Below are 23,848 nucleotides of genomic sequence, written 5' to 3' on the forward strand. Positions count from 1 at the left end.
CTTTCTTGTTGCCTGGCTTTTCTTTCTGGGAGGTTCTTCCTTATCAGTTATCTTACAGACACCTTGAGGTTGTCTTTCTTTTCCACTTCTAGAATACTGTCCCTCTTTTGGTAGCATGGAAGATTAAATCCCATGCCAGCCCTTACTTCTGTAAATCTCAGAAGAACATGTAGCCTCAAATGTGTACTATAATAAGACCAAAAAGCATGCCAATTTTTTGTTGTGCTTCTGCAAATAAAAATTTTAATGGGAGATGTGCACTGAGGCCATAAACTTCCAGGATCCTTAGAAGACAGCACTATTAAATATTTTAAGAGAGTAAGTTACCCATTCCATTATAGTTTTCTAAATGATTACTTTGCTGCCACCAGAGTTGCTGTGAAAATAAATGAGAAGAAATCTGGTCAATGAACAATGAGAATTTCAATTAAAACATAAAATGTGAGTAGATGAATGCCCACACCTATGGGAGAGAATTATTATTTCTTTTCTGATTGGTATTATAATAAAGCTTCTGAGTCCTCAAAAAAAAAAAAAAAAGAAGACAACACTATTATTTGGACCATAAAAATCTGGAATTAATTAAGTGTCCCTCAATATGCAAATGACTAAGTTGTAGTACATCCATATTATGCATAAGGAACCATTAAATAGTATGATATCAGCCTACATGAACTAGCATATAAAAATGATTCATATACTACTAAGTAAAAATCTTAAGTTTCAGAAGCATATGTATTGTATTTTTCCACTTAGAGTAAGAAAACTATGTATCCATATATATCTTAAAAGGCATAGGAAAGTATCATAAATATATCAAAATAGTTAACACTGGTTATCTCTGGTAGGAGAAAAGAATAAGGTAGAAGTGAGAGTAGTAAAGGGGGAATATTCTATTTTTTTCTAAACATTCATATTATGGCAATATTTTAATATTGGACAAGTCAGTTTTAGTCCCTTTAATTCCTGTTGTCCTGCACCCTCTCTCCTTTTTAGATAACATTTGTGAAATATTACCTAACTCTTGAAAAGGAGGCCACGGAAGAATAACACACGACAAGAGTTAGTTTTTGGATTCTGATTTTCAAAATACGCTTTTGAGTACTAATAATCAGGATAAATTCAATAGTTTCTCGATTAGAAAGAATGAATGAAGACATAAGAATTAGTTATCCTACTCTAGTGGTGGGAGTTATCCATCTAGAGATGGAGATAGAGAGAGGGAAGTAAGAGATATAAACTGGTGAGGGTCACTGAAAAAAGTGTCAACCTGGTCCCTCTAAGGAATGGAGCATCAGAAACCTCCAGATGCATTTATGCAGCTGAGAAAATTATACTTTTATCTTGCTTCTCACTGTTTTCTTAAGAGGTGCATGAGAGAGTAGACTTGCTGGAATGGGGTACTTAGTACAAATGGGCCTATATTAGGCTAATGGATCCTACTTTCTGTATGTAATTGATCCTACTCTCTCTAAAGTGTATGATAGTAACATCGAGGTAAGGCTCAGAGGTATTATGGTCAGGCCTAGAACTCCAGGGATTTGTTCAGACCAATGAATAGATGTTGGTTGAGGTTCCACACTTTTCAGTAGAAGTCAGTCGGCACAGATGTCAATCACTATGGACTAGGTACATCCTCCTACATGAAATGGGCCACCTTATTAATTTCTTGGAACTTAAAAACAACCCAGGAAAGATGGGAGAATAGCCTTAAATTGCTTTGGACTTAACTTAAAAAAAAAAACGCTAATTTGATGGGATTTTAACCTAAAAAATAATGTCATCTTTTGCAACCAGAACTGTAGCCTATAAGAACTACTTTCAATTAAGATGACAGAGGAGTAGGGGACCCTAATATTGGTCCCTGGAATTCAGCTAGTTATCAAAATATTCTGAATACCTGCAAAATCAATCATATCTAATTTTATTTTTGTTTCCTTTTCTTTTTTTTTCTTTCTTCTTATTTTACAGACCCAGTTTCTTTTAACAAGCAGACTGAAACACACAGAATCTAGTGTTTTTTTTTTTCCACTTTGTTTCTTGTTTGATTTTTTCTTTTTTTTTTTTTCTGGTTTGTTTTTGGTTTTTATCTTGTTGTTGTTGTGACTGTTGTTTTTTCTCTTTCTTTATTCTATTCATTTCTGGACAAAATGAAAAAATGGAGTAGTGAGTAGTATTCACCACCAGGGATTGAATCAATACAGATATAAGTATAATGTCTGAACTACAGTTTAACTAATTATAAAGATCAGGTGGGCTCAAAAAAAAGCATAGGAGATACTAGAGAATCCCTTACTGTAGAAATAAAAGAACTAAACTTCAATCAGACCAAAATTAAAAATACTATTATTGAGATGTGGTGCCAAAAAGAGGCTCTAAAAGAGAAGATAAATGAGATAGAAGTGAGAGCCAGTGATATAGAAGACAAAGTGACAGAAAATAAGGAAGCTGACAAGAAGAGAAGACAACTACTGAGTCACAAAGGGAGACTTCAATAACTCAGCCATCCCATAAAGCAATATAATATATGGATAATTGGGGTCTCAGAAGGTGAACACAGGGAGAGAGGAGCAGGAGGTTTATTTGAACAAATTATAGCTGAGGACTTCCCCAGTCTGGGGAAGGAAACAGGCATTCAAGTCCAGGAGGAATAGAGAATACTCCTCAAAATCAATAAAAATAGGTCAACACCTTGACATATAATAGCAAAGTTTGAAAATTTCAAAAATAAAGAGAAAATCCTGAAAAGAGCTTGGGACAAAAGGTCTTTAACCTACAAATGTAGAAACATGAGTCAGCAACAGAACTATCCACAGTTACCTGCAGACCAGAAAGGACTGGCTTAATATATTCAATGGGTTAGTTGGAAAAAAATATATAACCAATTATACTTTATGCAGTAAGGCTGTCATTCAGAATAGAAGGAAAAATAAGAAGTTTCCAGGGGAAAAAGAAGAATTTGTGAACACTAAATCAGCTCTGCAAGAAATCTTAAAGCAGATTCTTTGAGTAGAGGGCCCAAAAGTAAGAAAGACCAGAAAGAAGCAAAGGAACAGAGACAATCTACAGAAACAGTGACTTTATGGGTAATACAGTGGCACTAAATTAGTATCATTTAATAATTATGTAGAATGAAAATCGACTAAATGCTCTAATCAAAAGACATAAGGTGTCAGAATGGTTAAAAAAAAAAAAAGACCCATGAATACATTATTTACAAGATATTTTAGACCAAAAGTCACCTCCAGACTGAAACTGAGGGGGTAGAGTACCATTTGTCAAGGTAATAGACATCAAAAGAAAACTAGAGTAGCAATCCTTATATCAGGAAAACTAGATTTTAAACCAACAACTGTAATAAGAGATGAAGAAAGATACTATATCATATTAAAAGGGTCTGTCCAGGAAGAAGATCTAACAATTGTAAATGTTTATGCCCCTAACTTGGGAGTAGCCAAATACATAAACCACCTAATAACAAAATAAAGAAACACAATGATAATACTACAAAAATAGTAGAGGACTTTAGCACCCCACTCACGGCAATGGAGAGATCATTAAAGTAGACTAAGAAGGAAACAAGGGCTTTGAATGACACACTGAACAGGATGGACTTCACAGGTATATTCAGATCATTTCATCCAGAAGCAATGCACAATCTTCTCGAGTGCACATGGAACATTCTCCAGAATAGATCACATACTAGGTCACAAATCAGGTTTCAACTGGTACAAAAAGATTGAGATGTTACCATGTATATTTTTAGAATAGAATGCTTTAAAATTTGATCTCAATCACACACAAAATAAATTGGAAGGAACACAAATACATGAACGTTAAAGAGCATCCTACTAAAGAATGAATGGGTCAAACAGGAAATTAAAGAAGAATTTTAAAAATACATGGAAGCAAATGAAAATGAAAGCACAACACTTCAGAACCTTTGGGATGAAGCTAAGATGGTCTTAAGAGGGAAGTAGATAGCAATACAGGTCTTTCTCAATAAATAAGAAAAGCCTCAAATACACAACTAACCTTACACCTAAAGGAACTAGAAAAAGAACAGAAAATAAAGCCTAAATCCAGCAAGAGAAGAGAAATAATATAGACTAGAGCAGAAATCAATGATACAGAAATAAAAAATCAGTAGAAAAGATAAAAAAAAAAAAAAACTAGGAGCTAGTTCTTAGAATGAATTAATAAGTTCAAGAAACCCCTATCAAAAAGAAAAGAGAGAAGGCCCATGAAAGAGGAGAGATGACAACCATCAGTGAAGAAATACAGATAATTATAAGAGACTATTATGAACAATTGAATATTAACAAATCAGGCAATCTTGAAGAAATGGATGCATTCCTAACTGACAAAAATACCTACACAGGAAACAATGAATGTTGGTGAGAGTTCTGACAAAGAGGAACCCTCTTACAATTTTGGTAGGAATGCAAACTAGTGCAGCCACTCTGGAAAACAGTGTGGAGGTTTCTCATAAAGTTTAAAAATAGAACTCCCCCATGACCCAGCAATTGTACTACCCAATGGAATAAAAAATACAGATTCAGATGGGTACAGGTACCATCATCAATATCCAAACTATGGAAAGTCCATCAAAAAATTAATGTATAAAGATGTGTTGTGTCTCTCTATATATATATGCACATACATATACATGTATATATTTGTATATATGGAATATTACTATGCTATCAGAAAGAATGAAATCTTGCCATTTGCAATGATGCAGATGGAACTAGAGTGTGCCATGTTAAATGAAATAAGTCAGTCAGAGAAATACAAATTCCATATGATTTCACATTTATGTGTAATATAAGAAACAAAGCATGAACATATGAGGAGGAAAAAAAGAGAAAGAGGGAAGCAAAGCATAAGAGACACTGATAGAGAAAAAATTGAGGGTTGATGGAAGGATGTGAGTGGAGTAAGGGCTAAATAGGTGATGGATATTAAGGAGAGCACTTGTTATGGTGAACACTGAGTATTATCATATATAAATGATGAATCACTAAATTCTACTCCAGAAAACAATATTGCACTATATGTTAAAGAAGTAGAATTCAAATAAAATTTGAAAAAAAATAAAAAATGAGTTAAAAAGGAGATCAGGGTTTTTTGTTTGTCTTTTCTCCTCTGTTAATTTTTTTTGGTTCTTAAATTGGACATATGAATGAAATTATATGGTATTTTTCTTTCTCTGACTCACTTAGCATTATACTATCCAAATCCATCCATGTTGTTGCAAATGTCCATTGACAGATGAATGAATAAAGAAGATACACACACAGAGAGACACACACACAGTGGAATATTTTTAGCCATAAAAAATAAGATATTCTAATTTTAAAAAAATTAATTCCACAAATGAGTGAGATTACATGGTATTTGGCTTTCTTTAACTTATTTCACTTGTAATACCCTACACGTCTATCCATGTTGTCATAAATGGCAAGATTTCCTTCCTTTTAGTGGAAGAATAGTATTCCACGGTATATATACTACATTTTCATTAACTTCATTTGGTAATGGACACTTGGTTTGCCTCTCTATTTTTGCTATTATAAATAAAGCTACCACGAATATGTTGGTGCATATATATTTTTGAGTCAGTATTTTCCTTCCCTTCAGAAAATAGGTAGATATAGAATTGCTGAAAATCTTAAAAAAAAAAATGCCTGGGTGGCTCAGTGGGTTAAGCATCTACCTTCAGCTTAGGTCATGATCCTAGGGTCCTGGGATAGATTCCTTGTGGGGCTCCTTGCTCAGTGGGGCGTCTTCTTCTCCCTCTGTCCCCCCACTCATGCTCTCTCTCTTACACACACAAAATAAATAAATAAAATCTTTTAAAAAATAGAAAAAAAAGAATTGCTGTAGCATATGCCAGTTCTTTTTTTTTTTTTTTTTTTTTTTTTGAGGAATCACCATACTGTTTTATATAGTGGCTGTGCTAATTAACCTTTCCTCCAATGCTGCATAAAAGGTCTGTTTTCTCCAGACTCACCAACACTTATTACTTCTTGTCTTATTGATAATAGACAAAGAGGTCTGAGGTGATATTTCACTGTGGTCCTAATTCACAATTCCTTGATTATCAGTAATGCCGTGCAACTTTTCATGTATCTATTGGACATCTTCACATCTTTTGGGGAAAACTTCTGATTCTTTGCTCACACTTTAATTGAACTGGTTTTACTTTCTACTTATTTGTGTTGTCATTGAGTTGTATGTGTTCTTTATATATTTTGGATATTAACCCCAAACAGATAAATGATTTTCAGGTATTTTCTCCCATTCTGTAGATGGCCTTTGAATATTACTAGTGGGTTCCTTTGTTGTGCATAAGCTTTTTAGTTTTTTTTTTTTCAATTGAAGTACAACTAAAATATAGTGTTATAATAGTTTCAGGTGTATACATAATGATTCAACAATTTTATACATTATTTAGTGTTCATCAGGATAAGTATACTCTTAATCCTCTTAATGTTTTACTAATTCCCCAACCCACCTCCCCTCTGGCAACCAACAGTTTGTTCTTCATATTTCAGTCTGGGTTTTTTGTTTGTTGCTTTTTCCTTGTTCATTTGTTTTGTTTCTTAAGTTTTGCATATGAGTGAAATAATGATTTCTCTTTATCTGAATGACTTATTTCACTAGGCATTGTGTCCTCTGGGTCCATCCGTGTTGTTGCAAATGGGAACATCTCATTCTTTTTTATGACTAAGTACTATTTCATTATATACATATATCTGAGTATATATATTAAATATATACATAACATATTTATCCAATTATCTATGGATGAACACTAGGTTTGCTTCTTTATGTTGGCTCTTATAAATACTGCTACAATAAACATAAGGATGCAAATGTGTTTTTGAATTAGTGTTTTCATTTTCATTGTGTAAATACCCAATAGTGAAATTACTAGATCTTATACTAACTCTATTTTTAATTTTTCGAGGAAACACCATACTGTTTTCCATTATGACTGCATAAATTTGCATTTGCACCAACAGTGCCTGATGGTTACTTTTTCTCCACGTCATCACCAACACATGTTATTTCTTGTCTTTTTGATTCTGGCCATTCTAGTGTGAGGTGATATCTCATTGTGGTTTTGATTCACATTTTCCTAATGATTAGTGATGCTAAGCATCTTTTCATGTGTCTGTTTGCCATTTGTACATCTTCTTGTAAGAAAATGTCCATTCGATTCCTTTGCCCAGTTTTTAATCAGGAAAAATCTTTTTGGGTTTATATAGTTATACTTATTTATTTTTGTTTTTATTGCCTTTGGTGTCAAATTAAAAAAAAAAAATCTCCAAGACTGATGTCAAGGTTTACCTACTCCTTATGTTTTCTTCTAGGATTTTTATGGCTTTGTAAATGTAATTTTTCATAGGGCATAAGAATCAGTCCAGTTTCATTTCTCAGCATGTAAGTTGTCTGATTTTGCAAAGTATGCAAATATATATAGTCCTGTGGGATTTGAGTATAAACCCCATTGACCACCATATCTGGTGTTATAGAGTTGTTCCCTGGGAAGACAGCCACAAAAATCAGGGTACAAGGTGAGTTTAGAAGTTCCTTTTCAGGGGCGCCTGGGTGGCTCAGTGGATTAAGCCGCTGCCCTCGGCTCAGGTCATGATCTCAGGGTCTTGGGATCGAGTCCCGCATCAGGCTCTCTGCTCAGCAGGGAGCCTGCTTCCCTCTTCTCTCACTCTCTCTGCCTGCCTCTCTGTCTACTTGTGATTTCTCTCTGTCAAATAAATAAATAAAATCTTTAAAAAAAAAAAAAAGAAGTTCCTTTTCAGAAGATACCAAGGGTCTTAATTGAGGCAGAAAGGTTAGTAAAAGATGGGATCTACCTGCCACTTTCCCAGGAAAGAGTCCTGCAGTAGGGACCTGGATGTACCAATCCAGTACCCTGCCTTTTAGGCCAAAGCTGCAAATTTAGAAAATAGGCATTTTTCATAAAAGAGCAGGTGTGTATTTCAGTCTGCTATTTGTGCTGTACCTAGAGGAAATTAGGTGGTCATGGAATGCTTCTCCATCTGTTAAACTCTGAAGGAACACGTGAACAGAAGCCTTATTCATCACCGAGCATGAGATCAAGGTACATCTATTGGGTGATGTACACAAAAATCAATGTACCAGATAAAAAAACAAAGGCATGTGTGCAAGTTCCCCTCCAGGTGAAAATAGAAGAGGAATTGTATAGCAATAAATGCATACATCAAGAAAAAAAAGATCTCAAATAAACAATTTAACTTTATTCCTCAAGAACTAGAAAAAAAAAAGAAATTTAGCACAGAGCTAGCAGACACAAGAAAATAGTAAAGTGCAGAAATAAATTAAATAGAAACAGAAAATTAATAAAGATCAATAGAAGTAAGAGTTGTGTTTTTTGAAAAGATAAACAAAATTTTAAAAACGTTTAGCTTGACTAAGGAAAGAGAATATGTATACAAATAAAAACAGAAAAGAAAGATGAAATTACACCTGATATCACAGAAATATAAAGAATCATAGTTACTTTGAATAATTATATACTTACAAAATTTAAAAAAAACCTAGAAGAAATAGATAATTCTTAGGACATTCAACCTATCAAAAATGAGCCATGAAATTGAAACTCTGAACAGATGAATAAAATGTGAGGTATATTGAATCACTAATCATAAATTTCCCATCAGGGAAAATACCAAGGCAAAGTGGTTTCCATGGTCACAAAAGCAACAAAAATGACAAAATAGCTAGGAATAAACTTAACAAAAAGTAAAAGACCTGTGCTCTGAAAACTATAATATATTCATTAAAGGAATTGAAGATGAAACAAACAAATGAAAATATATACCATGCTCATGAATTGGAAGAATTACTATTGTTAAAATGTCCATATGACACAAAGCAATTCTGATCCAATACAATCTTTGTCAAAACACCAACAGCATTTTTCATAATACTAGAACAAATAATACTAAATTTCTGTGGAACCACAAATGACCCTGAATAGCCAAAGAAATATTGAGAAAGAAAAATAAGGTTGGAGATATCAATACAAGATTTCAAAATACATTACGAATGTGTAGTAATCAAAACAGTATGGTAAAATTCTAAGGAAGATGGAAGAGTAGGAGGATGCTAAACTCACCGTGTCCAATGAATACAACTAGATAACACCGATGTCAGTATAAACAACCCAAAAAATGACCCAAATACTAACAAAATAGACTCTCTACAGCTAACTGTAGAGAAGAGACCACATTAGTGGGTTAGGTACAGACTGTTAGTCTAACAGAAGACTCTACCCACCAACAAAATCTTCTCAGGAGACAGCACAGAAAAAGTGCCTGATACTTCAGTGGTATTGTGTTTCTGGCAATGGCTGGTCTGAGTTAACTCAAGCACAACATGGCCCCAAACTGAGCCACTAAATACAGAGGGACCAAACCCTGCTCACAGGGCAAATATTACAGAGAATTGGACTAAAGTCAAAAGCTGTTCAGCTAGGGGCATCTGGGTGGCTCGGTAAGTTAAAGCCTCTGCCTTCAGCTCATGTCATGATCCCAGGGTCCTGGGATTGAGCCCTGTGTCTGACTCTTTGCTCAGCAGGGAGCCTGCTTCGTCCCCTCTCTCTGCCTGTCTCTCTGCCTACTTGTGATCTCTGTCTGTCAAATAAATAAATCAATAAAATCTTTTTTTAAAAAAAGCTGTTCAGCTACAAAAGCAGGGCACGTGCAACACATGGGAGACATTACTTAAGAGCCAGGTTCTGGTGAACAGGGAACAGTGCACTGCAGGGCACTATGGGAACTGTTCATCATAAGGCCATTACTCTATTGAGAGCAGGAGACACAGCTGACTCCTGTCATGCAGAAACAGACACAGAGTTACACAAAATGAGGATACAGAGGAATATGTCCCAAGTAAAGAGAGCAGGGCAAAATCACAGCAAGTAACCCAAATAAAAGGGAGATAACTAATATGCCTGATATAGAATTTAAAGTAATTGTCAGGAAGATACTTACTGGACTTGAGAAAAGAGTGGAGGACCAGAGTGAGACCCTAAATGAAGAGATAGAAAACAAAGAACAAATAAGAGATGAGGAACTCAATAACTGACATTAAAATACACCAGATGAAATAGATTGTAGCTTAGAGAAGAAGAGTGGATCAGCAATATGAAGGGCAGACTGATGGAAAGTAATGAAGGTGAACAAGAGAGAGAAAAAAATTTAAATGAAAATACACTTCAGAAGCTCAAGGTCAGCATTGAGCATAATATTTTCATTATAAGAATCTCAGAAGAAGAGAGAGAAAAGGGGGAAGGAACACATATTTAAAGAAATAATCACTGAAAACTTATATCTGGGGAAGGAAACAAGTCCAGATCCAGGAGACACAGAAATCCCCCAGCAAAATCAACCAAATGAGGTCCACACCAAAAGATATAGTAAGAAAAATGGCAAAACCTCATGATAAAGAGGGAATGTTTAAAGTAACACATGAAAAAAAAAAAAAAGCAGTAACATATAAAGGAAACCCTATAAGGGTACAACGTGACTTTTCAGGAGAAACTTTAGAGCTAGAAGTTTGAATCACAATATAATCAAAGTGCTGAAAGAAAAAAAAAAAAAAAAACTTGGAACAAAAAATGTATTATCCAGGAAGGCTACCATTCAAAATAAAAGGAGCAATAAAGAGTTTCTAAAGGAAAAGTTAGAGAAATTCATGACCACCGGCACCCCTATCAGAAATGTTCAGACGCTTATTTGGGTGGAAAGAAAAGACCATATGCTGGGATAAGAAAAGTAGGAAGCAGCCCCTTCCACATGATCACGCTGAGCTAGTACCCCCGCCTGAAATCACGTCACAACCTTAACCACACCTGCCGCCTGCCATTGCCTTTGGACCATGGACCCTCGCAAAGTGAGCAAGCTTCAGGCTTTCGTGAAAATGTGTAAGCAGGATCTGGCATTCTGCACACCAAGGAAATGCATTTCCTGCAGGAGTGGGTGGAGAGCATGGGGGTTAAAATACCACCTGCCACTCATAAAACTAAATTCAAAGACAGTATCAAGGAAGAAAAACCAGATAGTAAGAAGGCGGAGGAAAACATAAAGACAGATGAACCATCAAGTGAGGAGAGTGATCTAGAAATTGACAATGAAGGTGTGATTGAACCAGATACTGATACCCCTCAAGAAATGGGAGATGAAAATGTAGAGATAACTGAGGGAATGATGGATCAGGCAAATGATAAAAAAGTGGCTGCCATTGATGCCCTAAATGATGGTGAACTACAGAAAGCCACTGACTTTTTCACAGATGCCATCAAAATAAATCCTCACTTGGCCATTCTGTATGCCAAGAGTGCCAGTGTCTTAAACAAATTACAGAAGCCAAATGCTGCCATTTGAAACTGTGACAGAGCTATTGAAATAAATCCTGATTCAGTTCAGCCTTATAAGTGGTGCAGGAAAGCACATAGACTTCTGGGCCATTGTGAAGAAGCAGCACATGATCTTGCCCTTGCTTGTAAACTGGATTATGATGAAGATGCTAGTGCAATGCTGAAAGAAGTTCAACCAAGGGCCCAGAAAATTGCTGAACATCGGAGAAAATATGAGATAAAACGTGAAGAGCGAGAGATCAAAGAAAGAATAGAAAGGGTTAAGAAGGCTCGGGAAGAACATGAGAGAGCCCAGAGGGAGGAAGAAGCCAGACAACAATCGGGAGCTCAGTATGGCTCTTTCCCAGATAGCTTTCCTGGGGGAATGCCTGGTAATTTTTCTGGAGGAATGCCTGGAATGGCAAGGGGGATGCCTGGAATGGCAAGAATGCCTGGGCTCAATGAAATTCTTAGTGATCTGGAAGTTCTTGCAGCCATGCAGGATCCAGAAGTTATGGTGGCTTTCCAGGATGTGGCCCAGAACCCAGCGAATATGTCAAAATATCAGAGCAACCCAAAGGTTATGAATCTCATCAGTAAATTGTCAGTCAAATTTGGAGGTCAAGCATAATGCTCTTCTGACAAATAAAGCCCTTGTTAAAGGAAAAGCAACTTCGATCACCTAATGGATGTCACAATAATACAAACCAGTGTACCTCCGACCTTCTCATGAAGAAAGCTGGGGTGCTGTGAAGAGAATCCCTACCCCTCTGCTCCCCATGCAACTGAAACATTCTACAATGGCTTGCCATTAAGGGTATTCATTCAGATAATGTTTTCCTACTAGGAACTACAAACTTTAAACTCTTTTTAAACCTTAAAAATATTTAAAAACATATTAAAAGGGTGTGTTAGTCCCTACATTTTTCTTTACTAATCATTTCAGTTTTTTTCCTTTGGATTAATTGGGCAAGGAAGATATTTCAGTGTGGAAGATTCATTGCTCCATTATAACGAGTGAAATAAAGGTTTATTAGTGGGAGGCAAATAATACATTAAAATAGATGAAGTATGAGTTGGAGATATGGTTTATGAGGCATTTTCACTTGTCTTTTTAAATGCCTTATTTTTTAAACACAATTTATTTTGATAGAACCATTGGGACCACCAGTATTGCAGTCGGACCTGGGTAGGGACTGGAAGTGCTTGGCAGGGCAGCAGTAACCTTACTTTTTTTATATAGCATGCACCCTTGTGCATATGCATTTAAATCTTACACTGTGGTGAAGGGATGATTTTTATAATGCTGCAGTAGACTTGGATTACTTAGCTGTGTTCTTGTCTGATATAGAAAATAAATGTTTTGCATTATTTCCACATAGGGGAAATAAGGGAATACTTTTTTTTTAAAATATTTTTGTGTTTAGAGTGACCTTTCCTGGTCAGAAAATACCCATCTCTTTGTGTGCCTTCTGCTTATTTTCACATCCTCCCTTCTCCCCTCCCAGTACTCTTTGGGCTAAAGATAGTCCTTTTTCACTGGCATCATCACTATTATCATCATTCACAGCATAATTGTGCAAGTATATGTAATGCTGGGTTTAATATGTAATACATATAGTGATTATGTAAGGTAATACACATAACAGTTGTAGTTTCTTACTTGGCCAAGCGATTGCATATTTAAATGTTAGGTTTCTGCTTTGGTGAGATCTTAACCATTTCAGAAGATGTTAGAAGGAGGGATTCCTTTGATGTTCAGTCTTCTGAGGAAATACCTGTTGCATTTGGAGTTTATCTGACATTATTCATCTTTGTAGTTTGGAGAGTATGAGGTTTGAATTCATTGATATACATAGAGGGGAACTAAATTTCTTGATCCAATATGGATTATAAAATTGATGAGATCCATGGTTCTTCATTGTGTGGTTGATGGCATTATGAGTCATTGGGTTCTTATTCAGCTCTTGAATACTGCACCATATCTCCCACCTCTCCTTTTTTCCTTCCCTCTCCTCCAAGGATAAAGAAATGATGGATTTTATGTTGTACATTCAAATCTTAACATTAAGTAAGACTAAGTCTAGGCACTGTACTAGGAATTGCTAGGTTTCTACCTTTCCAATTTAAAGTGCTGGTGTTCAAAAACAGTTTTCAAGGGATGAGACCCTCTATACTCTGCTTATTTGAAGAATCAGTGGTAGGAGCAGTGAAGAAAATTCCATGGAATAATTTCTGAAATCGCACATTTCTGAAGTCATAAGTAAGTTGATTCAGGTTCTAACCCTTTACTGTACACAAGCAAATAGAAATGCATCTGTTATATAAGTGAGAAAAGGCTGTATGCTAACTGAGCATGCTTTTTAAATCTTTTAAAAATACTCAGCATATTTTAAAAAAGTAGGAAGCAGAAAAGCATTAAAAATAAGTATGTCTACAAAAATCAGTCAAGGGAATCATGAACTAAATAGATGTAATGTATAAGACCATATGCATAAAATATGGGGAGGAGAGGTGTAAAAATATGTTCAAATGTAAGTTTCCATCCACATAATATAGACTTATATAGGCACAATATGTTATATACAAACTTAATGGTATTCACAAATCAAAAGCCAGCAATATATAGGCAAAATATAAAAAGAAATGTATCCAAGTACATTGCTGAGGAAACCAGCAAACTGTGAGAAAAGATAACAAGAGAAGAAAGGAACAGAGAAAAACTATAAAAGCAACCATAAAATAACTAACAAGATGGCAGTAAGTACACATCTATCAATAATTATATTGGATGAAAATGGACTAAACATTCCAATCAAAAGACATAGTGTGATGGAATGGATAAAAAAGCAAGATGCATCTATATGCTGCCTACCAGAGACTCCATTTAGACATACAGACAAATACAAAATGGAAAGAAATGTATGGCAAAGTATCATGTAAGTAGGTGTGAAAAGAAAGCCAGGGTAACAATACTTAGATCAATTACACTTTATAAAAAAAAAAAAAGGATTGTAACAACAACAAAAAAAAGAGGACACTATATAATCATAAAGCAAATGATACAAAAAGATAAAATAATTGTAAATATTTATGTACCAAACATAGGAGCACATAAAAACATAAAGGAGCTAATAACAAACATAAAGAAGTAATTGATATGAATACAATAATAGTAGGAGACTTTAACACCCCACTTACATCAACAAATAGATGATACATAGAAAATCAACAAGGAAACAGTGGTTTTGAATGACATATTGGCATGATAGATCTAACAGATATGTTGAGAACATTCTATTCTAAAACAGCAGTTTCAAGTGCACATGGAAATATTATCCACAATAGATCACATATTAAGTCACAAAACAAGTCTCAACACATTGGAAAAGGTCAAAAGTCATACCATGAATCTGTTCCAACCACACAACTATGAAACTAGAAATTAACCAGAAAAAAATCTGAAAAGAAAACAAATATATGTAAAATAATAAATAGGTCAACTAAGAAATCAAAGAGGAATTAAAAAACACATGGAGAAAAATAAAAATGAAAACACAGTAGTTCAAAAACTTGTGATTCACCAAAAGTTGTTTAAAATTAACACTGTATACATAAGGAACTATGATGGCATAGTAGGAGGACCCTAGGCTTGTCTCCTCCCTCCAGCACAACTGGTTACCATCAAATCATCCTGAATACCAAAGTAATTGACCTGAGTACTGACAGAGTAAACTGCACAACTAGAGCAGGGAATAAGCCATATTCAAGAAGGTAGTAATAAGTGCAGAGATGTAGTTAGGGGGAGAATTTGAAGGATGGTGCTGCCAAGGGGAGGGATAAAGGTGAGAGGGAGGAGTTCACAGGCAAAGACACAAGGAGAGCATTACCCTAAAGCCACTGGCTGAGAAAACAGGGGGATTTTTTTCATGAGGTTTTGTAACCAGTGGGCCTCAAAGAATAGTTTTAAGGGTAGGTGGGCTTGGCTGAAATAAAGCCCTAAAGGCACTACCCTACTCCTGGAGAAAAGGCAGACAAATAAGCTGTGGGCGGACAGCATGATCTGAGGATAACCCAAATCACATAGGAAAAAGACTGTTCCTAATTTTTGGAGTGCATCTGTGAGAGGTGGTGTTCATGGATGCCTCTCTCAGGACAAAATAGCTGGTGAGAGACATTTCCCTCTTCTGACCTTTAGCACATATGCAGAGATACCTGCTGAGGGCAGCTAACCCCAACACAGGCAGTTTAGCCTACTTGCTCTAAATCCCACAGCCCTACACTCTGGTGTAAATGTCCTTGTCAGTCAAATCTGCATCTGTCTGAGTGTGTTGAGTCCAACCACCAGAAGACCAGTGTAGGACCCCGCCACAATAAGACTCTAAAGCATGGATTTTAAAAGTCAGCAGGCTTGGCTGGGGTAGAGCCCACAGTGCACTACACTGCTCCAGGCAAACAAGCAACTGGAACAGACAGCATGAAAATGGTGATATGAAAAATGCCTAGGACACACAAGGGGGAAATTCCTTGTTCTTCTGGGGGTGCAACTCTGGGAGCAGCAAGCATGGAAGCCACTCTCTCGGGACAAAAGAACTGGTTAGAACCATTTCTCTCTCCTGTCCTTCAGTATAACCAAAGTGTCATCTGTGGGAACCACTGCAGCACCAACACTCACTACCTAACTTGCTTACACAAAGCCCTGATTCACCACATTCAGGTAGAACTGCGCTTTCTAGTCATGATTGCCTCACTGCCAGCATGGCATCAGATCTCATTTGACAAACAGACCAGAACACACCTAGTTAAAACTCCCCACACTCTGGCCAAGGTCAAAACACTCCCCACTGTAGACAAGGAGAGCTTCTGCAGATGCATGGCCTGAAGAATAAGCCAGAAAAACACAGCAGCAGAATACGTGCAACATACACCAGAGACACTCCCTGAAGAGCTAAGCTCTGGACACTATATGAAATGTTCTTTTTAAAGCCTTTCTCTCAGAAGCAACAAATGTAACGACTTTGATTACACACGGAAGAAGACTGAGACTTAGACAAAATGTCAAGTGGAGGAATTAATCCCAAAATAAAGAACAATAAAAGGCCACAGCCAGAGATCTAATCAAAACAGATATAATTAATATACCTGATAGAGATTTAAAGCAACAATCATAAGGATAATTGCTGGGCTTGAGAAAAGTATAGAAGACATAGGAAGACCCTTACCAGAGAGAGAAAAGAACTAAAAAACAATCAACAATCATGAGCAATACAATACAAAAATGAGCAATACAAAAATAAGCAATACAATAACAGATTCAAAACAGGTAGAAGTAATTACCACAAGAATGTAAAAAACACAGGAATGAATAAATGATATAGAAGATAGAATAATGGAAAATAATGAAGCTGAACAAAATAGAGAATTATGGATCATGAGAATAGATGTAGGCAAATCATTGACTTCATGGAACATAATAATATTCATATCATAGGAATTCCAGATTCCTATTCATTTGAAGTTCATTTGAAGAAATAATTTCTGAAAACCTCCCTAATCTGAGGATGGAAATAGACATCCAGATCGAGGAGGCACAGAGAATTCCCATTGAAATCAACAGAAACAGGCCAATACCAAGATATATTGTAGTTAACTTTGCAAAATATACTAATAAAGAGAAAATCCTAAAAGCAGTTGAAGAAGACCCTAACCTACAAGGGAAGACTCATGAAGCTAGCTGCACAGGTTTCCACAGAATCTTGGCAAGCCAGAACAAGTGGCATGATATATTGAAAGTGCTGAATGGGAACAATCTGCAGCAAAGAATACTCTACCTAGCAAAGCAATCTATCAATCAGAATAGAAGGAGAGATTGTTTCCCAAGCAAACAAAATCTAAAGGAGTTTGTGAACACTAAACCAACGCTGCAAGAAATATTAAAGGAAGACTCTTTGAGTGGGAAGGAAAGACCAAAGTGACAAAGACTGGGAAGAATCAGAGAAAATCTCCGGAAACAATGGCAAAACAAGTAATAAAATGGCAACAAATACATATCAATCAATAATTATTTTGAGTGTAAAAGGATTAAATACTCTAATTAAATGACATAGGGTGTCAAACTAAATTAAGAAATAAGACCCATCTATATTCTGCCTAAAAAAGACTCATTGTACACCTAAAGATACCTGCAGATAGAAACACAGGGGATGCAGAAACACTTATAATGCAAATGGAAGTCAAAAGAAACCCAGTTTTGTTTCTTAAGTAGGCTCCACACACAACATGGGACTTGAACTCACGACCTTGAGATCAAGAGTTGCATGCTCTATGGATAGGCCAAGCCAGGTATCCCAAAACATATTAGATTTTAAAACAAAGACTGCACAAGAGATAAAAAAGGGATCTATATAACCATAAAAGGGAATATCCAACAAGAATATCTAACAGTTGCATATATTTATGCCCCCAACATTGTAGCAACCAAATATATAAAACAATAAGAAACATAAGTGAACTCATTGATAATAATACAGTAATAGTTGGGGACTTGAACACATCGCTGGACACATTACGCTTTCATAAATGGACACATTATCTAAGCTGAAAATCAACACGGAAAAAGTGGAACGACACTCTGGTCCAGATGAGCTTAACAGACATCTTCAGAACATTTCACCCCAAAGCAGCAGAATACACATTCTTTTCAAGTGCACATGGTACATTCTTCAATAGATCACATATGAGGTCACAAATCAGGCATCAAAAAACACAAAAGAATGAGATCATACCATGCATATTTACTCACAAGAACACATGAAACTTGAAGTTCACCACAAAAAAAAAAAATTTGGAAACCCCTCAAATTATTGAGGTTAAACATGTTACTAAAGTATGAGTGGGTCAACCAGGAAATCAAAGAAGAAATAAAAAATTCATAAAACAAATGAAAATGAAACCACAATGATCCAAAACATTTGGCATTTGGCAAAAGCTGTGATAAGAGGGAAGTATACAGAAATACAAGCCTAATTCAACAAGCAAGAAAAATCTCATATAAAAAAATAACAACACCTGGGACACCTGGGTGGCTCAGTCAGTTAAGTGGCTTCCTTCAGCTCAGGTCATGATCCCAGGGTCCTGGGATCAAGCCCCACATTGGGCTCCTTGTTCAGCAGAGAGCCTGCTTCTCCCTCTCCTCTGCCTGCTTCTCTGTCTACTTGTGCACTCTCTCTCTCTCTCTGTGTGTCAAATAAATAAATAAAATCTTAAAAAACCACACACACCTAAAAGCACTAGGAAAAGAACAACAAACAAGGACTGAAGCCGGTGCATAAAGGGAAATGAAAAAAATGAGAGTAGAAATAACGAATATAAAAATTTAAAAAATAGAAAAATCAGTGAAAGCAGGAGCTGGATCTTTGAAAAAAATTATAACCCCTTTGCCAGACTTATCTACAAAAAAAAAAGAAAGGACCAAAATACATAAAATCACAGAGAAGAGAAATAGCAACCAACACCACAGAAATACATATAATTATAAGAGAATATAATGAAAATTATATGCCAACAAACAGGAGAACCTAGAAAAAATGATAAATTCCTAAAAATTTATAAACTAGCAGAGTGAAACAGGAAGAAATAGAAAATTTGAACAGACATAACAACCAAAGAAATTGAATCAGCAATTAAAAATCTCCCAACAAATGTCCAGGCCAGAATGCTTCACACATGGATTCTACCAAACATTTAACAAAGACTTAATACTTATTTGTCTCAAATTTAAAAAAAAAATAAAGAAATGGAAGGAAAACTTCCAAACTCATTCCATGAGGCCAGCATTATCCTGATTTCAAAATCAAAGACTCCAATAAAAAGGAGAACTATATTCCAATATTGTTGCTAGATATGGATGCAAAAATTCTCAACATGATACAAAGAAATCAACCCCAAAATACTTTAAAGGAATCATTTACCATGATCAAGTTGGATTAGTTCCTGGATTGCAAGTATGGTTCAATATTCACAAATCAATCAACATGATACACCATATTTATAAAAAGAGAGGATATGAACCATATGATCCATTCAATAGATGCAGAAAAAGCATTTGATAAAGTATAACATCCATTCATGATTAGAAAATCCTCAACAAAGTAGGGATGGAGGGAAAAGGGAAGTCCACTCTCATCACTATTATTTAGCATAGTACTTGGAATCCAAAGATTGTGCAAATGATTCTATTACACAAAGAAATCTTCTAATGCAATCCTTATCAAAATACCACCAGCATTTTCCCATAGAACTATAACAAACCACCCTAAAATTTACATGGAACCACAAAAGACTCAGAATAGCAAAATTAATACTGGAAAAGAAAAACAAAGCTGAAGACATCACAATTCTGGACTTCAAGTTATATTACAAAACTGCAATGATCAAGATAGTAGGGTACTGGCATAAAGAAAGACACATAGATAAATGGAACAGAATAGGAAACTGGGAAATAAACCCACACAATTACATGTTCCACTAATCTTCAACAAAGCAGGAAAGAATATCCAGTGGAAAAAAACACAGTCTCTTTAACAAATGGTATTTGGTAAACTGGACAGCCACATGCAGAAGAATGAAACTGGATGACTTTTTTGTATCATACACAAAAATAAATTCATAATGGATGAAAGACCAAAATGTGAGACATGAAACCATCAAGTTTCTACAGGAGAACACAATCAGCAATCTCTTTGACATTAGCTGAAGCAACTTCTTACTAGACACGTCTCTGGAGGCACAGAAACGAAAACAAAAATGAACTATTGGGATTCCAACACAATGAAATCTTCACACTGAAGAAAAAAATCCACAAAACCGAAAAGCAATCTTCAGAATGGGAGAATATATTTGCAAATTACATATCTGATAAAGGCTTAGTGTCAAAAATCTATAAAGCACTTTTAAAAGTGAACCCTTAACAAAAAATAATTCAGTTAAAAATAGGCATAAGACTTGAATATTTTTCCATAGACGACACAGAGATGGCCAACAGACACATGAAAAGATGTTCAACATCACTCATCATCAAGGAAATACAAATTGAAAATATAATGAGACACATCACCTCACACTAGGCAGAATGGCTAAAATGAATGACACAAGAAACAACAGTTGTTGGTGAGGATGCAGAGAAAGGAGAATCCTCTCACACTATTGATGGGAATGCAAACTGGTGCAGTCACTATGGAAAACAGTATGGAATTGAAATTAGAATTATCTTATGACCCAGAAATTGCACTGCTACGTGTTTATCCAAAGGATACAAAAATACTGATTCAAAGGGATACATGCACCCTGATGTCTATAGCAGCATTATCAATAATAATAAGATTATAGAAAGAGCCCAGTGTCCATGGACTAATGAATGGATAAAGAAGAAATGATATATATGCAATAGACTGTTACTCGGCCATAAAAAGAATGAAGACTTGCCATTTGCAATGACATGTATGGAGCTAGAAAGTATTATGGTAAGTGAAATAAGTCAGTCAGAGAAAGACAAATACTGTATGATTTCACTCATACATGGAATTTAAGAGACAAAACAAATGGACATGGGGGAGGGGTAAAGAGCAGCCACCTAAGAAACAGTATCTCTCTTTTTTTTAAAAGATTTTATTTATTTATTAGAGAGATAGAGAGAGAACACAAATAGGCAGAGCAGCAGGCAGAGGGAGAGAGAGAAACAGGCTCTCTGCAGAGCAGGGAGCCCAATGGGTTCAATCCCAGGACCCTAGGATCATGACCTGAGCTGAAGGCAGCCACTTAACAGACTGAGCCACCCTGGCACACAAGAAACAGATTCTTAAATATAGAGAACAAACTGATGGTTACTGGAGAGGAGGTGGATGGGGGATAAGTTAAATTGGTGACGGGTATAGGGGGGTCACTTATGATGAGTACTGAGTGTTGTGTGTACCTGTTGAATCACTAAATTCTACACCTGGTATTAATATTACACTTTATGTTAGCTAACTGGAATTTAAATAAAAATTCAAAGAAGACAAAAAATGAGAGAGATTATAGCAATACAGGCCTACCTGAAGATACAAGAAAAATCTCATAAACAACCTAACCTTATACCTAAAGGACCTAGAAAAAGAGGAATAACAACCACCAAAAAAAAAAAGAAGGAAGGAAATAATTTTTAAGAAAGCAGAAATAAATGATATGCTAATTTAAAAAAACACAATAGAAAAGATCACTGAAACCAAAAGTATGTTCTTTGAAATAATCAAGAAAATTGACAAACCTTGAGCAAACTTTGGGGAGAGGAGGCTCAAAAAAACATCAGAAGTGAAGGAGAAATTTAAAACTGACACCACAGAAATAAATGGAATACAGGAGAATATTATGAAAAATTATATGCTGACAAGTTGGATAAACTGGAAGAAAGAGATAGCTTCCCAGAATCAAATAAACTGCCCATACTGAATCAGGAATAAACAGAAAATTTGAACAAATCATTTACCAAGAATGAACTTGAATCAGTAATCAAAAATTCCCAACCAATAAACTCCAGGACCAGATGCCTTCACAGGTTAATTCTACCAAACATTTAAAGAAGAGTTAATATTTATTCTTCTCAAACTCATCCAAAAAAAGTAGAAGGGGAAGGAAAGCTTTGAAATGTATATTCTATGAGACCATCATTACTCTGATACCAAAATCAGCTAAATATACAATGAAAGAGAAATACAGACCAATATCCCTGATAAGAATAAATATCCTCAACAAAGAATCCTCAACAAAACATGAATAAACTGAATCCAACAATACATTAAAAAAAATCATTCAACATGAGGTACCTGGGTGGCTCAGTCAATTAAGTGTCTGTCTTTGGCTCAGGTCATAATCCCAGGGTCCTGGGATTGAGCCTTGCATTGGGCTCTTCCTCTGCCTGCTGCTCCCCCTGCTTGTGCTTGCTCTTTCTCTTTCTTTGTCAAATAAATAAAATCTTTTAAAAAAAGTGGTTAAGTTTCATTCTTGTGCATGCTGCTGTCCAGTTTTTCTAACACTAATCATTTAAGAAACTGTCTTTATCCATTCAGATATTCTTTTCTGCTTTGTTGAAGATTAGTTGACTATACAGTTGTGCTTTCATTTCTGGTTTTTCTATTCTGTTCCATTGATCTCCATGTCTATTTTTGTGCCAGTACCATACTATCTTGATCACTACAGCTCTGTAATGTAACTTGAAGTCAGGAATTGTGATGCTTCTATCTTTGCTTTTCTTTCTCAATGTTGCTTTGCCTTTTGGGGGTCTTTTGTGGTTTCATGCAAATTTTAAGATTGTTTTTTCTAGTTCTGTGAAAAACGCTGTTGGTCTTTTGATAAGGATTGCATTAAATATGTAGATTGCTTTGGGTAGTATGGACACTTTAAGAACATTTGTTCTTCTAACACATGAGTACAGAATGCTTTCCAATTTCTTTGTGTCATCTTCAATTTCTTTCATCAGAATTTTATAGCTTTCAGAGTACAGGTATTTTACCACCTTTGGTTAGGTTTATTCCTAGGTATATTATGGGTTTTGCTCTAATTGTAAATTGGATTGATTCCTTGATTTCTTTTTCTGCTGCCTCATTACTGGTATATAGAAATACAACAGATTTCTGTACACTGATTTTGTATCCTGTGACTTTATTCAGTTCATGTATCGGTTCTACCAGTTTTTTGATGGACTCCTTAAGGTTTCTATATAGAATATCATGTTATTTTCATATAGTGGAAGTTTTACTTCTTTCTTGTTGATTTTGATGATTTTTATTTCTTTTTGTTGTGTAATTGCTGGGGTTTCAACTTCCAGTTCAATGTTAAATAACAGTGACAAGATTGGAATCCCTAACTTGTTCCTGACTACTAAGGAATGCTCTCACTTTTTCTCTATTCAGGATGATATTACCTGCGGGCTTTTTCATATATGGTTCAAAACCATTGGGATACAGCAAATGTGGTCCTATCAATACAGACCTATGTCGACAAACATGAATATTCTCAATTAAACAACCTAACCTTACACTTAAAAAGAGCTATAAAAATAACAAAATAACAACAAACAAAGCCTAATGTCAGCAGAAGGAAGGAAATATGGAAGATTAAACAGAAGGAAATTATATAGAAACAAACAAACAAAGAAAAACCCAGAAAATGTCAATGAAATCAGGAGCTGGATCTTTGAAAATTAGTAAAATTGGTAAAGTTCTCACCAGACTCATCAAAAAGAAAAGAGAAAGGACCAAAATAAATAAAGTCATAAACTAAAGAGGAGAAATAACAACCAGCATCATAGAAGTACAAACAATTATGAGAATATTAGGACAAACTATATGTCAACAAATTGGACAGCCTGGAAGAAATTGATAACTTGCTACAAACATTTCACAA

At 35.4% G+C, this 23,848-nt stretch overlaps 1 pseudogene; it reads left to right on the plus strand.

The window, feature by feature from the left end:
* Positions 1–10,932: 10,932 nt before the first annotated feature.
* LOC101682616 lies at positions 10,933–12,057 on the plus strand (annotated as a pseudogene).
* The last annotated feature ends 11,791 nt before the right edge of the window (positions 12,058–23,848 follow it).

This window comes from Mustela putorius, unplaced genomic scaffold (assembly GCF_011764305.1).
Source record: "Mustela putorius furo isolate JIRA1106 unplaced genomic scaffold, ASM1176430v1.1 tig00003985_pilon_pilon_pilon, whole genome shotgun sequence".
NCBI classification, from domain to species: domain Eukaryota; kingdom Metazoa; phylum Chordata; class Mammalia; order Carnivora; family Mustelidae; genus Mustela; species Mustela putorius.